The sequence below is a fragment of the Melanaphis sacchari genome, unplaced genomic scaffold (assembly GCF_002803265.2).
Source record: "Melanaphis sacchari strain LSU unplaced genomic scaffold, SCAv2.0 Contig7_pilon_pilon, whole genome shotgun sequence".
Classification (NCBI taxonomy): Eukaryota; Metazoa; Arthropoda; class Insecta; order Hemiptera; family Aphididae; genus Melanaphis; species Melanaphis sacchari.
Genome location: NW_020271560.1, coordinates 579,630 through 586,581, shown reverse-complemented (window position 1 = coordinate 586,581; position 6,952 = coordinate 579,630).

Sequence of the window (6,952 nt, the reverse complement as noted above, 5' to 3'; positions counted from 1 at the left end):
GTATGTCATATAGTATAGATCATATATAAATGTGTATTTATTTGACTAAATAATGTATGGTCTATATAGTATATTAGGGAAACATAAATTGGAACTAATGAGTGTTCATTTTTTTTTATGTTATAAAAAAAATAACATTTCCATAAGAATTTGTTCATAAACAATTTGTTTTTCAATATAAATACAACTATAATCTATTTGTTAAAAGAGTTGTAATGAATGTATATTTTATAGAAGTCTTAGAAATAACATAAAATTGTCCTGGTATGAAGTATTAAATTATTTTTAGTAGGTACCTAGTTAATTATATTAAAAAAATATATATAACCAAATATTTGAAATGATGAATTTAATACAAATCATAATTTCATTTCTATATAGTATTAGGAAAACATAAATTGAATTAATGAGTGTTCATTTTACACTAAAGTAAGTAAGTATATTACTATAATAACATTTCTATAAGAATTTGTTCATATACAAATTTTTTTTCAATTTAAATACAACTATATTCTATTTGTTAAAAGCGTTGTAACAAATGTATTGTATAAAAGTCTTAGAAATAACATAAAATTATCCTAGTATGAAGTATTAAATAATTTTTAGTACCTAGTTAATAATTAATTATATTAAAAAAAATAAATAAACAAATATTTGAAATGATGAATTTAATACAAATCATAATTAGTACATAGCTTACTTGTAATAAAAATATTAAAATAAAATAATAGGCATCACATGAACGTTGGTAATCGTACACCAAAGCTACCAAATAAAGGGTACAGGGGAAAAACAGTAGTATCCGTTTCTGAAAATTTTTCAGGGGAGCAAAAATATAGTTATGGACTAAAATCTTTCTTCACCAGTTTACCTAATCTTTTTCATTTAATAACTGTGGACTGACTGAAAGATTTTTTCACTGAATTGATTTCAACTGTCGATATTACTTCTTATTTGCTATTGAATCAAACCATAAAATCAAAATCAAAAAAAATGGACTACCACTGTTTTTCCCCTGTATCTTTCAAATGTAAACAACTGTATTGTCATCAATAGAATGTTCTCAGTCTATAATATAAATTGCATATCACATATGTACATTTGAATTGTGCAGACTGTTAGCAATAACTATAATTGGTTATTATTTTTAATTAAGTATATATAATATAATAATCTATCTTTAATCTATTTAAAAAATGAATAATTGAATACTATTGTGTAATTTAATGTTCGTGTAAAGTATATTGTAATATAATATATTTTGACATCATCAATCGAGCAATATAAAATTAAAGTGTGAGATCAAAAATCATTTTTAAGATTTGAAAAATATTTTATGAGTAGTACCTAGTGTAAGACAGGATATCAAAACGAAAACAGCAATTAAAAACGATCGAATTAAATGAAAAAAAAAAATGCAAGACATCCGTTATACACAGTTTCTTGTGGAGCCGCCCGAATATCGCCGGAACGGGGTTCGAACCTGCCAACCTAACGTCGGGGAACCTATCCTAACACCTATCGACTACCGTTTGAGTTGATAACCGTAACCGAATTTCGAGCACTTACATCGTTTTAGAGATGCGACGAATACTACATTATACGTCGTTTAAGCGATACGATTTTTACGATTCGCGTGTCACGAAACCATAAATCGCATATTAATTGTCGTTTAGAGCAGCGGTTCTCAAACTTTTTATTTCGCGTACCACTTAAGTATATTATCAATCAATCGCGTACCACTGATGATTAAAAATCCTACCACCATGCGGCCTTCCGCAGTTCCGCGTACCATCATGTAGTCTTTCGCGTACCACAGTTTGAGAATCGCTGGTTTAGAGTGTTTCCGACGTATTCGTTTACATTTTTTAATCGTATACGTCTTAACGACGTACCGAGTTTATTATCACATACACATATCACGATATCCCCCCAAAGGTATGCGATTAAAGGCATTACAACGACTGAAGAGCAACGATTTTGCGATTTTTTTGTGTATAATAAATATAATCTGACGTACGTCAACAGTGGTATGCACGTTTCTTTTTTTATATAATATTATTATTAGTGTATATAAATATATACACATATAATCGTATTTCGTACGCTTTCGAGACGATAAGGTCGCGGAGACACCGAAAACAAAAAAACGCGTAATCGATACGGATAAACGATTTATCGTATCGTAAAAAAAAAAACAGTAGTGACGATACGACGACCGACCGGAGAACGCGCCGCGAGTACGCTTTTTCCGGACGCGAACGAAATTCGGAGACGCGCGGACTGGACGAAAAAGACCCGCTCTGGGCTATAGCGTCGAGAACGCGACGGAAAAACTTCTCGAAAGGCCAGAAAACCGGGCGAAAAGCGGAAAAAACGGTATATAAAAACAATAATAATGAGGAATAAGCAATAACCCAACCGATAACGACGACGGCGGGAGATATCGGATAACGACTGGAAAAAAAAAATTTTAATTTTTCGATTGGTCGAGACACTAAGCCTATCGGCCCGTTTAGCAACTATTCTTCGTTTTATATTATAAGAAAGAAGATTAAAATTTAAATCTAATTGTTGAAATAAAAATAAAAATAATAGTTTATTTACATAATACAAAATATGACATATTTCTTTAGTTATTTAATCGTTCTAAGATTACATGTAATATTAATATTAACATTTATGTTATTTTAGCGAAAATTAATTGATGTGTGCATTGAAGCTTTTACTTTACTATCATAACATGTATTTCAAAGTTCCTATCTGTCTCACTCGGAGTCTCGGACGCTTCCATTTTTTATCATATTCACTCAAAACCACAAATAATAATAGAAACCACTCAAATAGTTACAAGTTACTCGATGAATGAAATGATGCGTCTTAAGAATGAGCACCTGTTCTTATTCTAGCAAATAATAATGTTATTGATACCTATTTATTTGTAGTGTTTGTATGTTTTATTTTTATAATAGCTGAATCATATTTAAATGAAAAATTGGGTAATGTGTAATACTAGAGTTCAAAATGTACGACCATCGATCATCAACGTTAAACTTGATGTGTGGTTATATGTTTTTTGAAAAATTAATTAGACCAAATTGCAAAATATTGGTGAATTTATTCAATCTTCTTTTTTATTATACAAAATGTTATGTACCTACCTATGTTATTAATTATTATGAATTATTATATATCATCATCATGTAAAATTAATTTAACCTAATTAACCATTTATTTTAATAATTTAATTAGGTATGCTGATATATTGGAATTTGAATTATAATATTTATACTCATTAGTTAACATAGCAGGTAGGTTCTTAAATGTATTTTTATAAGATTTAGTTTGAAATTTTATCCGAGATTCTTCCCCCTCATAGTAAATATATTCACAATCCGCACCTTATTGTAGAACTTTTACGACTTTTTGTAATTATGGTATATATATATTATAAACTGTATACCTACTTACATATCTGGGTATACAAATTGGTACTTGGTAGCCAATAATCATAAACACATAATATCAGTCATCATACTATACAATACTGTAAAAGTGATGAAAATATAATATAGATATGATTTTAGAGTCTGAATGAATTTAATTTCAATTAATATTATTATTATTATTATTACACGTTATATACAATCAGTACCCTAGGGTAGAATAAGAATATTTGCTACAAAATGAAGAATATCACAAGAAAATATGAAGGAAGAACCTATCCAGTGATGACATTACCTAATTTAATATAATATAGAATTATAATTAATATTTTTATATTACCTACTAGGTATAGGTTTTTAAATTGGGTTAATTTTTATATTTTAATACACATTATATATTTTGTTTTTAAATAAAATAAAAATGTTTTAGTGTTTTATTTTATTGGCTTAAATAAATTTAGGAATTTTTATTTTTTTTATGTTATATTATGTTTGTCATTTTTGGATTGTTTTGATTTGTCGACATTTTAACCTGTCATTATCTCGACCATCTGTGTTTTGACTATTTTTAATATTTTTACTGTTCGTGTTTTAACCGGATACGGTGTTCCATTAGTATTTACTAGTTATTAATCAGGATAAACATTGTAATTTCCAATATTTTCAAATTAGTTTTAACTAGTAACAATTTGTACATATTAGTCTATTTTATTATGTTACGTTAGTATTGACTTAAAACTTATAGGTAGCTATTACTAGTAAATAGTAATACCTATTAATTATTATACGAAATAATAGGTATTGTAAAAATATAATTATATCATAATAACTAATAGCCAATAGGTACACATACACTTCTTATATACATATAGTTATTGACAAAAATTAGTTCAACCTCTATATTACTAATAAAAAAATATGTAAATTACTAATCGCCATTTTAATTTCAAATAAAAAATTAGCTGACAGACCGTTTTCGCTGAGAAAACAAAATATAAACAAATGTTTAAATTATTACTTCCATTAAATGATAACATTTTCAAAATACTTTCAACTCTTTTTTTAAACTATTTATAGGCATGACAAATGTTCAGATCCTTTTAGTATTCCTTCTATAATTACTGATAAAAAATTATTCACTTGAGTAAAAATTATCGAAAATGTAACTCAAGAATGATATTAAAAAGAAAAATGATTGTTAATTTTTAGTTATATTAGTTAATAATATAATGTGATATAAATCAGCATTTCTCAACCTTTTTACTGGGGCAACCTATTTTTTGAATTTCAATTTTTTAGCGACCCTCTACATATATTTTTTTTATATATTCACATAGATCATTATTAATAACTATAATAGTACTATACATAATACAATGTTTTATATGTATTGATTTAATTGTTTTCATTATTTTATTTTATTACTTGAGTTTTTAAATTTTTGTATTTGAATTTTAAATCATAGGTTAGCGACCCTAATTAATAAGTTGCCGACCCCTAAAGGGTCGCGACTCCCAGGTTGAGGAACATTGATATAAAAATATGTATTATATTATAATAATACTTTCAATGTAATAAAAGCAATATTTTTGTATATTAAAATTCATATTAAATTACATATGAAGTCGTGTTATAATCATTATTTTGATTAATTACATGAATATATCTATAGTTAGCTATATAAAGAGATACATATCTAAATATAAGCAAAGTAGATAAAGACAATGTTTAATATTATATTATGTGACTATTATCATGATCTTCATTAAAAATAATATTTATTTTTTTTATGTGTTTATAAAAAACATTGTACTTCGTTGTTGCAGCTGCTATATTTGGAAAATCTTGTTTTATATAAGTATCTACCTTAGCCTATGGATGATATTATACATATAATAATAAATAAATCTTTAACCGTGTAGTTATTGTGAATGTTTCCGACACCTAACTAAGTTTGCTGTCTCTAAAAATTTATAACTATGTTTGTACTGTGAACTTTAGTGCGACAATAAGTACGTACCCTCTTTACACCTACCAACATATTTATAATATAAATCTTATTTAAATCACATTAATAAATGTATGCTGTACGTGTATACGCTAACATAAGAAATGCCGGTATGTATAAATAACCTGAGGTTGGGAGTTGACTAACCTTGACCTTATGTTAGTCTTATGGTGAAAAACTCAAATCACTGGATGAGGTTAATACATGAGTATGATTTTATGTAAATCACCCTATAATATCAGTATATATTGCATATAGTCAGACAAACATAAAAATATTGTAGTTTAAAGTAAAAGTTGATATAGGTTGTGACCTTAAAGTCTAAATTCGGGTAAATATAGACCCACCCACCTTGTTTGAACAATGTAAATTTGAGCAAACATTTTTGCAAATTTTTAAAATGAATAAATAAATATGTAAAATGTAATGCTATTATAGATTGCTACTGTATCTGGCTATCAAAAATACTTTAAATATTTTAAAATCTCACGCCGGACATATATCACAATATACGGAAACGTTCATTAATATCTCTTAATTGCGTCACGTAGTAGTTAGATACTCATAAAATGTTTTTAAAATGTTCTCATATAATAAAATTAGCGATCGAAAGTTTATGCTGTTCACAAAATTATATTTAATAAAAATATTTTTCCGTTTTATTACTGTAAAAAAAAATCAAATCAAAGGGGTATCCCTCCATTAATGTATAACACCATTTGTTTATACGATTTTAATTCAGTAATGTAAATTTTTAGAGTTGAGGTTCTACGACCATATAATTAACATATAATGTTGTGTATCGAACTATATTAAATTTCTATAATTAGGCTACTTTAAAAATACATTTAGACTCATAATAATAGTTTGTTAATTTAAAGAGTTATCTGAACGTAGTTCCTTTTAAATGAAGAAACACATAGAATTGCGTTTTAGAATAAGATAGTTTTTGTTTAAATTTATAAAATTAAAATAATTTTAGGATAAAGAAAAGTTTTCTTTGACATTTAGTAATAATACTCACTATCAATTAAACCTATTTAAAACAATATACGATAATATTGACAATGTTTGTTTAACTCAGTGAGTAACTAAGCACAATTTAAGTTGAAATAAAGTATTTATTTATTTAATTTTTATACAGGAAGGAAAATAACTATTTTTTATTTAAACTAAGAATAAGACAAACAGTATTAACGTGAACTTATTCGTTTTAATAACTTCCAAACATACATTGTTCTATAAATATTTAGAATCGGTACCTAGCATTGCAGAATAAATTCGAGTACCTATATATTATACTACCATTTAATACAGAATAAGACTATTTTATAACCAATGATACTATTTATACCGTTTTCACATATTATTAAAAGAGTGTGATCAAATGTATTTGTTATATTAAAATAAAATAATAAAATATTGCATTCGAAAAACAATTTTGTATGAAGACGGTCTATCAACTATCAGGCTACATGATTTGTATTCATTCTTTATA